This window comes from Anomaloglossus baeobatrachus, chromosome 1 (genome assembly GCF_048569485.1).
Source record: "Anomaloglossus baeobatrachus isolate aAnoBae1 chromosome 1, aAnoBae1.hap1, whole genome shotgun sequence".
Classification (NCBI taxonomy): domain Eukaryota; kingdom Metazoa; phylum Chordata; class Amphibia; order Anura; family Aromobatidae; genus Anomaloglossus; species Anomaloglossus baeobatrachus.
Window position 1 is genome coordinate 335,326,943 of NC_134353.1, and position 12,483 is coordinate 335,339,425.

At 46.1% G+C, this 12,483-nt stretch overlaps 1 protein-coding gene across 1 annotated transcript in view; it reads left to right on the forward strand.

The window, feature by feature from the left end:
- FRAS1 (Fraser extracellular matrix complex subunit 1) overlaps window positions 1-12,483 on the forward strand; it is a 724,001-nt gene that overhangs the window by 340,765 nt on the left and 370,753 nt on the right. The gene's annotated exons all lie outside the window — the stretch shown is intronic.

The window sequence follows — 12,483 nt, forward strand, 5'->3', positions numbered from 1 at the left end:
TCTTGTAGTTCACCGGTACAGGATGTGTATTGGCAACCATAATGACAAGAGAGGAACTTGCTCTGGCAGCGGACGTTCCTCCCTTGTCACGATGGTTACCCGATACACATCCTGTACCGGCGAACTGTAAGATCCATGAGGCCGGCGATGGAATGGGGAAGGAAAGGTGAGCATAATATGTGTACCTTCCGTTCCATCGCCGGCCTCATGGTACTTGTAGTTCGCCGGTACAGGATGTGTATCGGCAACCATCGTGACAAGGGAGGAACTTCCGCTGTCAGCCGCTACTCAAAGGCAGCGTGCTGGCCAATCAGAGGCAAGCGGCTCCTGCCTTTGACGTCAGCACTCTGACAGCAGAAGTTCCTCCCTCGTCACGATGGTTACCCGATACACGATACACATCCTGTACCGGCGAACTCCAAGATCCAGGAGGCCGGCGATGGAACGGAAGGTAAGGTGAGCATAATATGTGTGAGTGCGTGTTTGTGTGTGTTTGTGCGTATTTGTGCGTGTTTGTACGTCTGTGGAATGGCATAATAGGGAACCAGGATGGGACATTTAACAAGTTGTGGAACGAATTGTCTGCATTGCAATGATTTCCTATGGGAAATCTTGCTTTGCTGAACGAGTAACTTGGTTAACAAGCTTACTCCCAGAACGGATTGTTCTTGTTAACCAAGATTCCACTCTATGTGCCCATTGTCGCAATCGCTGGACACCGAGGAGTTGCAGCGGTTGACAGGGGTCTGTTGAAGACCATTGTGCTGGTCATGCCAGAACTCCTTTGAAACTCAGCCTGTAGTTAAGCTTCAAAGGAGTCCATGATTTTTCTATTCTCATAATACTGTGGTATTGCTGTATATAGCACAAGCGATCAGACAAATACAGATTCAAGTCACCTAAGGAGACCAATAAATACAGTAACATGAAGAAAAGTTTTAAGAACTAAAAATAAATAAATGAAAGTTCAAACTAAAATTCTGATCTATCACAATATATATAATTAACCCAATTGGTAAACGCCGTAAACAGAAGAAAAAATCAAAACACCAAAATTATGGGGTTTTGGTTTCCGCAACACCCCCAAAAAATTCTGTAAGAGGTAATCAAAATGTCATATCTATCCCAAAATGGTATCAATAAAAACGTCATATCACCCCAAAAAAAGAAGCTCATCCAGGGTGGGGAATATAGCCTCATCCAGGGTGGGGTATAGAAGTCTATGACATATCGGGCTTCTATCCTCCTTTCTTTCACTCAGGCTTTGCATGGTGATTGTTTTGTGATTTTTTTTTTGTGCCCACACATATGCATGATGGGTTTTTGAACACATATATTACATGCATTGCCTATTGCTTTTTGGTGGGCTATTATACCTGCATTTGCTTCATGTTTATTAGCTTGGGTGGTATATTTTGCTGCACATTACATTCTGCACAGTATGAATATTTGCTTATTGTAGTAAATAAATGTGCTGTGGTGCTATGGAGCAATTGTTATAGCCAATTTGATTTATCTATCTCTATAGCATTTACTGCTGTTTAAAACACAAGCAACTCATGCCCAGCGACTAGTCACAAGGGCGTGAGTTCCCTTGGCTAGTCGGCACCCTTAGTATGTTAGCACACCCCTGTGGGCATACTAACATGCTAATGAATGCGCAGCGACGCCGCACACACCTCAGTCTTGATGGCGGCCGGTGGAGAATGGATGCATACTGCACATGATCCGGAGTCCCTGGGACTTCCGGTTACACCTGGCATCAATCTAGTACACATCATTGCCCAGGGTACTCCAGATCATGCGCAGTAGACATCCATCCTCCGCCGGCCGAGTGAGGTATGTGCTGTGAAGCTGCGCATTCATTAGAATGTTATTACGCCCACAGAGGCTTGCTAACATGCTATGTGGTCTGGCTACCCAAGGGAAATCAAACCCTTGTGAATAGTCGTGGGCCTCATTAGCATATAAGAAACGATCTTTAGTAATACTTTTTCTAAAGATCTCTTTATCTATGCTACTGTATACAGGGACGGTTAGGCAGGGATTAGCAATATGCACCCAGAACTGCTCATGGTTCTGGGTACATATTGCACCTGACAGATTCCCTTTAATGAACTTGGTGCCTTTTTTAAGTGACCTGTGCCTCCGTGCGTGCATACTAAGCCCCAGAATAAAAACGTCATATCACCCCGCAAAATAAAAGTTCTCACAAAGCTCCATTGACTGAAAAAGTATAAACAATATAGTTCTCTGAAATTGGCAACACTACCCAAAATATTTTTTTTTTTTTACAAATGAGCAATTTTATTTTACCTCTAAAATAATAAAAAAAAAGTGGATAAGTTTGGTATCACCGTAATCATATTGATGAGGAAAATCCTATTGAGAGGTTAGTTTTAGAACACAATGTATGCCATAAAAACAATTCTCAAAAAACCCCATCAGAATTGTGTATTTTTTTTCATTGCACTTGGAATTTGTTTTCTAGTACACTCTGTGGTACAATGAGTGGTGTGCTACAAAAGTCCAACTACCTCACAAAACAAGCCCTCAAATGTCTATGTGGACAGAAAAATAAAAAAGTTATGGCTCTTGGAGAAAGGGGAGGAAATAACAAAAACCCTAAAATGGAAATTGTCTGCTGCAGGAAGGGACTAAATGATAAATCTTGGCCTCCCACTTAGCGATGTAGTTGTTTACATCACTGCTTATCTATATACAAAAAAGCTAATTTTTATGATTTTTCATTTAAAATTGCTAAGTATACTGCACCAACGGATTATACGTACACTATGATTTACTGAGCCTTGATAAATCGCAAAGACTCACAGGCTCTGCTGCATTTATACTTGTGTATATACGCCAGTGGAGGACATACCATTGATGTAGATTTTGCAGCCGCACACAGGCCTAAGAGGTAAGGGATCCACTTCCACCTTCAAAACAAAAAGTGGCTTTTGTTAGAAATAAATATACTGTTCTTCTGTCTGTGATTTTATGATCTGTATATTCAGTGGCATGGAAAAGTTTGGGCACCCCTGGTCAATATTACTGTTATTGTGAACAGTTAAGCAAGTTGAAGGTGACATTATCTCTAAATGGCATAACGTTAAAGACGACACATTTCCTTTGTAGTTTACATTTTTAAATGAATAAAAAATGAAAATGGGCCGATGCAAAAGTTTGGGCACCCTACATAGTTAGTACCTAGTAGCACCCCCGTTGGCAAGTATCACAGCTTGCAAACACTTTTTGTAGCCAGCCAAGAATCTTTCAATTCCTGTTTGAGGGATTTTCAACTATTCTTCCTTGGTAATCTTCCAGTTCTGTGAGATTCCTGGCTCGTCTTGCATGCAATGCTTTCCTGAGGTCTAGCCACAGATTTTCAATGATGTTCAGATCAGGGGACTGTGAGGGCCATTGTAAAATCTTCAGCTTGTGCCTTTTGTGGTAGCCTGTTGTGGATTTTGACATGTGTTTAGGATCATTATCCATTTGTAGATGCCATCCTCATTTCAACTTCAGCTTTTTTACAGATGGTGTTATGTTAGTTTGCATCAAGAATTTGTTGACATTTCCTTGAATCCATTCCTCTCTCTGTCTGTGACATGTTCCACATTCAATTGGCTGCAGCACAACCCCGAAGCATGACTGATCTACCTCCATGCTTAATGGTGGGTTTATGTTCTTTTCCTGAAATTCTGTGCCATTTTTCTCTACACATATCTTTGATCACTGTGGCTAAAGATTTCTATTTTAACCTCATCTGTCCACAGGACTTGTTTCCAAAAATCATCAGGCTGGTTTAGTTGTTCTTTTGCATAGCTCTGACACTGAATTTCATGGTCAGGTTTTCTTCTGATGACTCTTCCATGAAGGCCATATTTGTGCAGGTGTCTCTGAACAGCAGAACAATGTACCACAACTCCAGAGTTTGCTAAATCTTCCTGAAGGTCTAATGCAGTCACACAGGGGTTCTGATTTGCCTCTCTATCAATCCTACGAGCAGTTTTCACAGAAATTTTGCTTAGTCTTCTAGACCTTAGCTTGACCTCCACTGTTCCTCTTAACTGCTTATTCATAATTACATTTTAAACTGAGAATGCTAGGTGGCTGCTTTTTTTGCCACAGTGTTAGGCCTGTTTCACACGTCAGTGATTCTGGTACGTATGTGCTAGTTTTTATACGTACCAGAATAACAGACATATGCAGACCCATTAAAATCAATGGGTCTGTGCACACCTCAGTGATTTTTCACTAACCGTGTCTCCATGCCGCCTACACGCATGTCCGTGATTGCTGCACGGAGACTTGTTAGTTTATTTACTGCATCACTGATGTTCCACGGACCACATTATGGTGTGATCCGTGAAACATGTACCAGAAAAACACGGACAGTGAAAATAAAAAATATTTTAAATTCACCTTCTCCAGCACTGCTTGTCTTCGACCTCTGTTGCCTGCTGCTTCAGAAGCGGCTAATTACTGGCATGCTTATTAATGTATGCAGGCACAGCCGACCCGAAAGTAGCTGCAGCGGAGGTGGAAACACAGCAAAGCTGAAGAGTTCAGCACCACGGAGAGCAGGAGCGGGGACAGGTGAGTATATGTCCAAGTGCAATCACGGATAACGGAGCACGTATCACGAATTGGACATGGACAACCCACATGTGCTGTGAATCACGGCACACGGTGGGACATATGCGATTTTTACACGTCAGTGAAAGACGTCTGTGTTTTTCACTGTTGTGTGAAACAGGCCTTATAGGAGACTGGGTAGGCTTTTGTAAACTCGTGAAATTTGCATCACCTGGCCTTTCTTAGTGATGATAGAGAACAGACCATAACTTTTAACAGGCTAATTAAGGTTTTAAACCTTGGTCAAAGGTATCTGAGCACACAAATCTCCAATGGTGTCCACATTTTTGCATCAGCCCATTTTCCTTTTTGTAATATCTAAAATGTAAAAGATGAAAAAAAAATATATATATATATATATGTGTGTATATATATATATATATATATATAATATGTATATATATATTTATTCCTTAAATACTAATGGGTCATCTTTAAGTTTATGCCTTTTAGTGATCATTTCATCTTCAACTTGCTTTAAATTGTTCACAATAACAGTAATTTTGACCAGGGGTGCCCGAACGTTTGCATGTCACTGTATGATAGGCCTAAGATTGTTATAGATGGCTGGACTAAGAAAGAAGCCATTGTATACATAAGGTTTATGTTGCCATTGTATACATAAGGTTTATGTTTCCTTCCAATATAATGGGTACTACCAGGAACTGAGAAATGAATGCACTTAGAGCTGTAAATTCCCGGAGTCTGGCTTGTAAGATACATTTGGCATTATAAAGTCCTTTCTGGAAAACCTTTTGTAATGCCATGAATGATTATATAGTAACTAGAAGGTGGCCCGATTCTACGCATCGGGTATTCTAGAATTTACGTATTGTGTAGTTCATGTATGATTTTTGTTATATATATATATAGATGTTGTTGTGTGTAGTTACCAAGTGTTTGTGTAGGGGCTGTACATGTTGTGGGTGTTGTCTGGGTGTGGCGGGGGGTGAGAGCGGTGTTGTATGTGTGTTGCGTGTGTTGCGTTGTTTGTGGAGCGCTGTGTGTCTGTAGCGTTGTGTGTGTGTTGCGCGGTTTGTGTGTGTGTGGTGTGTTTTGGGGGAGGTATGTTTTGTGCAATGTGTGTGTTGTGCGGTATGTGCGTATATTTGTGTGTGCCGCGGTGTTTGTGTGTTGGGTGCTGTGTGTGCGCAGCGTTGTCTGTGTGTGTGGGTGTCTGTGTAGGGGTCTGTGTAGGGCAGTTGTTTGTGGTTCCCAGTGTGTGTGTGTGTGTGTGGTGTGTGGTGTGTTGTGTTGTGCAGTGCGCGCGTGTGTGTGTGTGTGTTTTGGGGGGAGGTGCGCACTCCCAAACGTGCTCCATCCCCCATGCAGCGCACTCCCCATCGTGCTCCATCCCCCATGCAGCGCACTCCTCATCGTGCTCCATCCCCTATGCTGCGCACCCCCCATCGTGCTCCATCTCCCATGCTGCGCACTCCCAAACGTGCTCCATCCGCCATGCTGCGCACTCCCAAACGTGCTCCATCCGCCATGCTGCGCACTCCCAAACGTGCTCCATCCGCCATACTCCGCACTCCCCATCGTGCTCCATCCCCCATGCAGCGCACTCCCTATCGTGCTCCATCCCCTATGCTGCGCACCCCCCATCGTGCTCCATCTCCCATGCTGCGCACTCCCAAACGTGCTCCACCCGCCATGCTGCGCACTCCCAAACGTGCTCCATCCCCCATGCTGTGAACTCCCCATCGTGCTCCATCCCCGATGCTGCGCACCCCCCCATCATGCTCCATCCCCGATGCTGCGCACCCCCCCATCGTGCTCCATCCCCCATGCTGCACCAGCATCAGCCTCTCTGCCCCCAGCATCAGCTTCTCTGCCCCCAGCATCAGCCTCTCTCCTCCCAGCATCAGCCTCTCTCCTCCCAGCATCAGCCTCTCTCATCCTAGCATCAGCCTCTCTCATCCTAGCATCAGCCTCTCTCCTCTCAGCATCAGCCTCTCCTCTCTGTCCCCAGCATCAGCCTCTCTCCTCCCAGCCTTCCCCAGCATCAGCCTCTCTCCTCCCAGCCTCCCTCCTCCCACCCTCCCCCAGCATCAGCCTCCCTCTCCCAGCCTCCCCCAGCATCAGCCTCCCCCAGCATCAGCCTCTCTTCTCTCAGCCTACCTCTCCCAGCCTCCCTCCTCCCAGCCTCCCTCAGCATCAGCCTCCCTCTCCCAGCCTCCCAAAGCATCAGCCTCCACCAGCATCAGACTCTCTCCTTCCAGCCTCCCCCAGCATCAGCCTCCGCCAGCATCAGCCTCTCTCCTTCCAGCCTCCTCCAGCATCAGCCTCCCTCTCCCAGCCTTCCCCAGGATCAGCCTCTCTCCTCCCAGCCTCCGTTCTCCCAGCCTTCCCCAGCATCAGCTTTCCCCTCCCAGCCTCCCTCAGCATCAGCCTTCCCCAGCATCAGCCTCTCTCCTCCCCGCCTCAGCCTCTCTCCTTCCAGCCTCCCCCAGCATCAGCCTCTCTCCTTCCAGCCTCCCTCAGCATCAGCCTCCCTTTCCCAGCCTTCCCCAGGATCAGCCTCTCTCCTCCCAGCCTCCTTCCTCCCAGCCTCCCCCTCCCAGCCTCCCTCAGCATCAGCCTTCCGCTCCCAGTCTCCTCCAGCATCAGCCTCCCCAAGCATCAGCCTCCACCAGCATCAGCCTCTGTCCTTCCAGCCTCCCCCAGCATCAGCCTCTCTCCTTCCAGCCTCCCTCAGCATCAGCCTCCCGTTCCTAGCCTTCCCCATGATCAGCCTCTCTGCTCCCAGCCTCCTCCAGCACGCCGTGCTCCTCTGCCGACACTCACACACCCGATCGCATCCACTCACACACACCCGATCGCATCCACTCACACACACCCGATCGCATCCACTCACACACACCCGATCGCATCCACTCACACACACCCGACCGATCGCATACACTCACACACAACCGATCGCATACACTGACACACACAGACACTGACGATATCGCACATACGCGCTCACAGTCACAACATCCGGACATACCACATGCTTCTGGCCATGTGATCCTCCGGCAGGTCCTGGAAGCTCACAGCACAGTATCGAGGCCGAGAAGCAAGCGATATCGCCGGATGCTGTGAGTGTGTGGATGCGATGTGTGTGTGAGGTGTGTGTGAGGTGTGTGTGAGGTGTGTGTGAGGTGTTTGTGAGAGTGAGTGCGATCTGATGTGTGTGTGTATGCGTGTGTGTGTGCTGTTATGTTTGTGCATGTGGAAGTCCCGCCGCTGCAGGACCTTGATTTACTGGTAACTATGCAAGCATGGTTACCAGCGCAACACGTCCCCTGCTCGCACGGGAGCCAACACCAGCATACGGCGGCGGCGTACGCTGATGTGGGCTCCCGTTGGTGAGGGGGGAAAGGGGGGGGAGTACAGTACTCACCTGGGATTCGTGGCTCCGTGACCGTGTCAGTTCGGGCAATGCGGGGGGGGGGGGGGCGAGAGCTAACGTCTATTGCGTGAGGGGGGCGTGGCGTGGGCGAGTTGCCAATGCCTGCAGGGTGCCGGGGCGAGAGGCCAATCTGTGGGGGGGGGGCAGAGCCTGGGCGAGCGGCTGGCCAATCCGTGTGGGGGCGCAGCCGGGGCGAGAGGCCAATCCGTGTGGGGGGGCGGGGCCATGGCGAACCCAGCGGCCAATCAGCTTTGTGTCACCGTAAGGACATGTCACGGTGACACAATTTTGGAGCATGACAGACAGACAGACAGAATAAGGCAATTATATATATAGATGGGAGTGTGAAACACATGCAGAGTTATTTTCTCTTATATATTGTGTATAAGAAACTGCCATGGTAATGGTAAGATATGAGTATTTATGGTTGTAGATTTTTGTCCTATCCTCCTACAAACATTCTTTTGGTGTGAAATAATGAAGGCATCTCACATTCAAAGTCTGTCTTGCTGCCTTCCATTATCTAATTCTACATCCCACTCTTCTGTCACTGAGAAAATTAATTGTAGGCTGCACATTACCATCTACTTTGCTATTCAATGTCCTCCTTCAGAAAACTTTTAATCTTTCTTTTTTTAATGGTCTATTTTCATTCCTCTTATAAAGCCCAGTGAGTTGATGCTTACACTTTTTCACGATTAGTACTCTGCACATATTGTTTTTCCCATCTAGCTTCAAATAAAATCCATTGCAGTGGATTGAGCATATCAGTGGTCCCCAAACTGAAATACATTATTGGAAAATTGGAAAGCACAAATATCAAGAGCCTTGCAAATATAGTTCATTAATTTCTCATCCTTCCTTAATCTCCTGAGCAAGTTTCTTACTGCTCCTATACGATCAGAGTAGGAGATTTTAGTATATAGGCTGTAAACCTCAACACTAGAGGCCAAACATTTTGAAACTGTTACAAAGTTGGTTTGTTGTTTTGTGAGATTAGAGCAAGCGCGCTATACTTACCGAGTCTCAAGCTCAACTATAACTGTTTTTAGGCAGCTCACTCTACTTACGGGGCCACTCATTAGCCTCATACATATTCACTGCTTCCACCACCCACCGGCAGTCCTGGCGTATGTGAATGGTTACAGTAACAGCGGCCCCCAGCCTTTGTGACAGAGTGTCTGACTGCTTGCGATAGACCCTGCCTGTGGGTCTATATCGTGGCAGGGTGTAAAAATGAATTAAAAAAATTGTCGTAGGGTCCCCTCCAGCACAGATAAAGCATACAGCTACAGGCTGCAGCCCCCAGCTCTGTGCTTATCTTGACTATGTATCAAAATAAGAGCAACCGCATGTAGATTCTTTAAAAAAAATAAATAAAAAATATTATGATATTCAGCCATGATAAAGCCCGACAGTGAGGGAGGGCTGGTATTCTTAGGCTGAAGAGACCAATGCTTATTGAGCCCCCCAGCCTAAACATAGACACCTGCAGCTGCCAAGGGTTGTCGCATCCATTAGATGCAACAATCCCAGAACTTTACCCTGCTCTTCCCGATTGCCCTGGTGTGGTGACAATCAGTGTAATAAGGTGTTCATCACAGCTGCCAGTAAGCCCTAGATTAGTAATGGGCGGCATCTGTGGTACTCCTCCATTGCTAATATGAAAGTGATAAAAATAAACACAAACACCCTAAAAAGCCTTTATATGATATATCATACAAAAAAAACTCCCTCTTTCTCCAATTTATTAACCCCAAAAATGCCCAGGTCCGGCGTAATCCACACGAAGTCCCACGATGATTCCAGCTCTGCTACATCTGAAGGCACAGTGTGCGACCATAGAACATGACCTCACATCGTGGGCTTCAGACAGAGACTGAGTCGCGTGATGAGCGGTGATGTCACTCAGGTTATATGCGGTCACAGCTGGAAGGTCACACGTTCTTAGGTAACTTCATTAAACTCAGTGACCACCTCAGGTGAGGTCTCTGAGTTCACAGACCTGCATCTCCTGGCCAAAAACTGCTATTTTTTTTCCAAGATATGCAGATTTGTTGCTGAAATTTTTACACCATATTCCTGCACCCAATCTACATGTACCTCGTGACAAAAAGTGGCACCACTACTGCATCATACCGCATGCGGGTTTAATACTTTTTTTTTGCCAGGAGGTTTAGATTGGGTGCATGAATATGGTGTAAAAAGTTAATCACCAAATTTGCATCTCTTGCCCCAAAAATAGGAAAAAAAAACAGTTTGGGCTCTGTTTCAATGCAGTTTTCTGCCCCAGATGTCTGCACCAGATTTCAGCACCAGATTTGCTCCTACTGGTAGAAAACCGCACCGAAACGGTGTCAGAACTGTTTGTTTTTTTTTTTAATTATTATTATTTTTGGGCCAAGAGATGCAAATTTGGTGATGACATTTTTACACCATATTCCTGCACCAAATCTACCCTTCCTGGTAAAAAATTGCATCACTACCGCATCATACCGCGATGTGGTAGTGATGCTTTTTTTGTCAGGAGGTGTAGATTGGGTGCAGGAATATGCTGTTGAAATTTCAGCACCAAATCTGCCATATCTTGGAAAAAAACCTGCGGTTTTCTTCCAAGAGATGCAGCTCTTTGAACTCTGTGAGGTTACTGAGTTTACTGAGGTCACCTGATGTCAGGTTACCTGGGATCACAGGTGGAGGCAAGAAGAATCCTACAACTGTGACCACAAATAACCTGAGTGACATCACCGCTCATTGCGCTGTTCATTCAGTCTCTGCCTCAAGCTTACAGCACTGTGAAGAAGGCTGAAAAGACAAAAGGCGCCGATAGGGTACTAATGTTACAAACGTTTGTAGGAAAAATCAGATGTGCTCACCTAATGCAGTTGTGAAAATAGTCTCAATTGCTATTAAAAGTGTGTAGGTTATGGTTGCGGCAGGCACCACGAGGATTTGGCAAAGATCAAATAGAAGTGGACTCCCGCGCTATTGTAAGAAGATGGTCAGCATTAAGGGTTAAACATGATTTTATTACGCGTGTCAGAGATTTTATCTCTTCCCTCAGATAAATCACACATGTGCATGTTGTCTTCTTACGACAGCGCAGGAGTCCATTCCTATTTGATCTTTTGACGTCAAGCTCACAGCAGGCGGTCATGTTCTATGGCCGCCCCCTGTCACTTCAGATGTAGCGGAGCTGGAATCGCCGTGGGACCTTGTGTGGATTACGTCGGACCTGGGTGTTTTTGGAGTTAAAGTGAACCTGTGGGACTTCTGCCGGGAACTTCTTAACGGCGGAGACAGCGGACACAGGTATGCACGTCACCGCTGGTGATGCTGCATTGAGTAGCATGTGGGCGTGCTACCATGCTAAGAGGGCGGACTAGTCAGGGAAAGTAACGCCCTTGCATCTAGTCGCTAGCCTCATTAGCATATGATAAAAGATATTTTGAGATACTTTTTCTAAAGATTCCTTTATCTATGCTTCTAGATGCAGGGATGGTTAGGCAGGGATTAGCAGTATGCACCCAGAACTGCTCGTGGTTCTGTGTGCATATTGCACCTGACAGGTTCCCTTTAGTAAATTGGTGATGAGGTTGTTTTTTTGTATTTCATGTCAAATAAAAGTTTTTTTCTGTGTTTTATGTTTTTATTTCTTTTCACTTACAGATTGGTAATGAGGGGGTCTCATAGACACCTCCCAATTATCAATCTAGGCATTAGTGGCAGCTGTGAGCTGTTATTAACCCCTTATTACCCCAATTGCCACCACACCAGGGCTATCTGGAAGAGCTGGGTAAAGTTCTGGGATTGTCGCATCTAATGGATGCGATAACCTTGGGCTGCTATTTTTAGGCTGGGGGCCCAATAAGCATGGGTCTCGTCAGCCTGAGAATACCAGCCCTCAGCTGTCGGGCTTTATCATGGCTGAATATCATAATATTGGGGGATCCTACTCCAATTTTTTTCTTTATTTTTACTCTAATTTACAGTGACCCACAGACAGGGTCTGTGATTGCAAGCAGTCAGATGCTGTCACACAGGGTGGAGAAGCGTCTGACTGCAGCTCATCACAGACGCCAGGACTGCCGATGGGTGGTGGAAGCAGTGAATAAGTATGAGGCTAGTGAGCGCCCAGGAAGCAGTTACAGCTGTGCCATAGACTCTAAGTATAGCGCGTTTGCTTTATTTTTCCTTTGTTTCGTTTTTTTATTTCTTGAGTTTCTGGATAATTAGCCGGAGTTCCCTGAAAACTCCGGGCCCGGCACCCGGATACTGTTGAAACTGCGTGGATCCGGACTTTTACAGTTCGGGTCCGCCCATGACTAGTGACTGACTTTCTGGGAGTTATATTAGATACACATTTATTGACATCCAGAAACAGATATGAATTACTACAAATATGAGTGCATTATTGTATCAAGGAGTTTTTGACGTTTTCT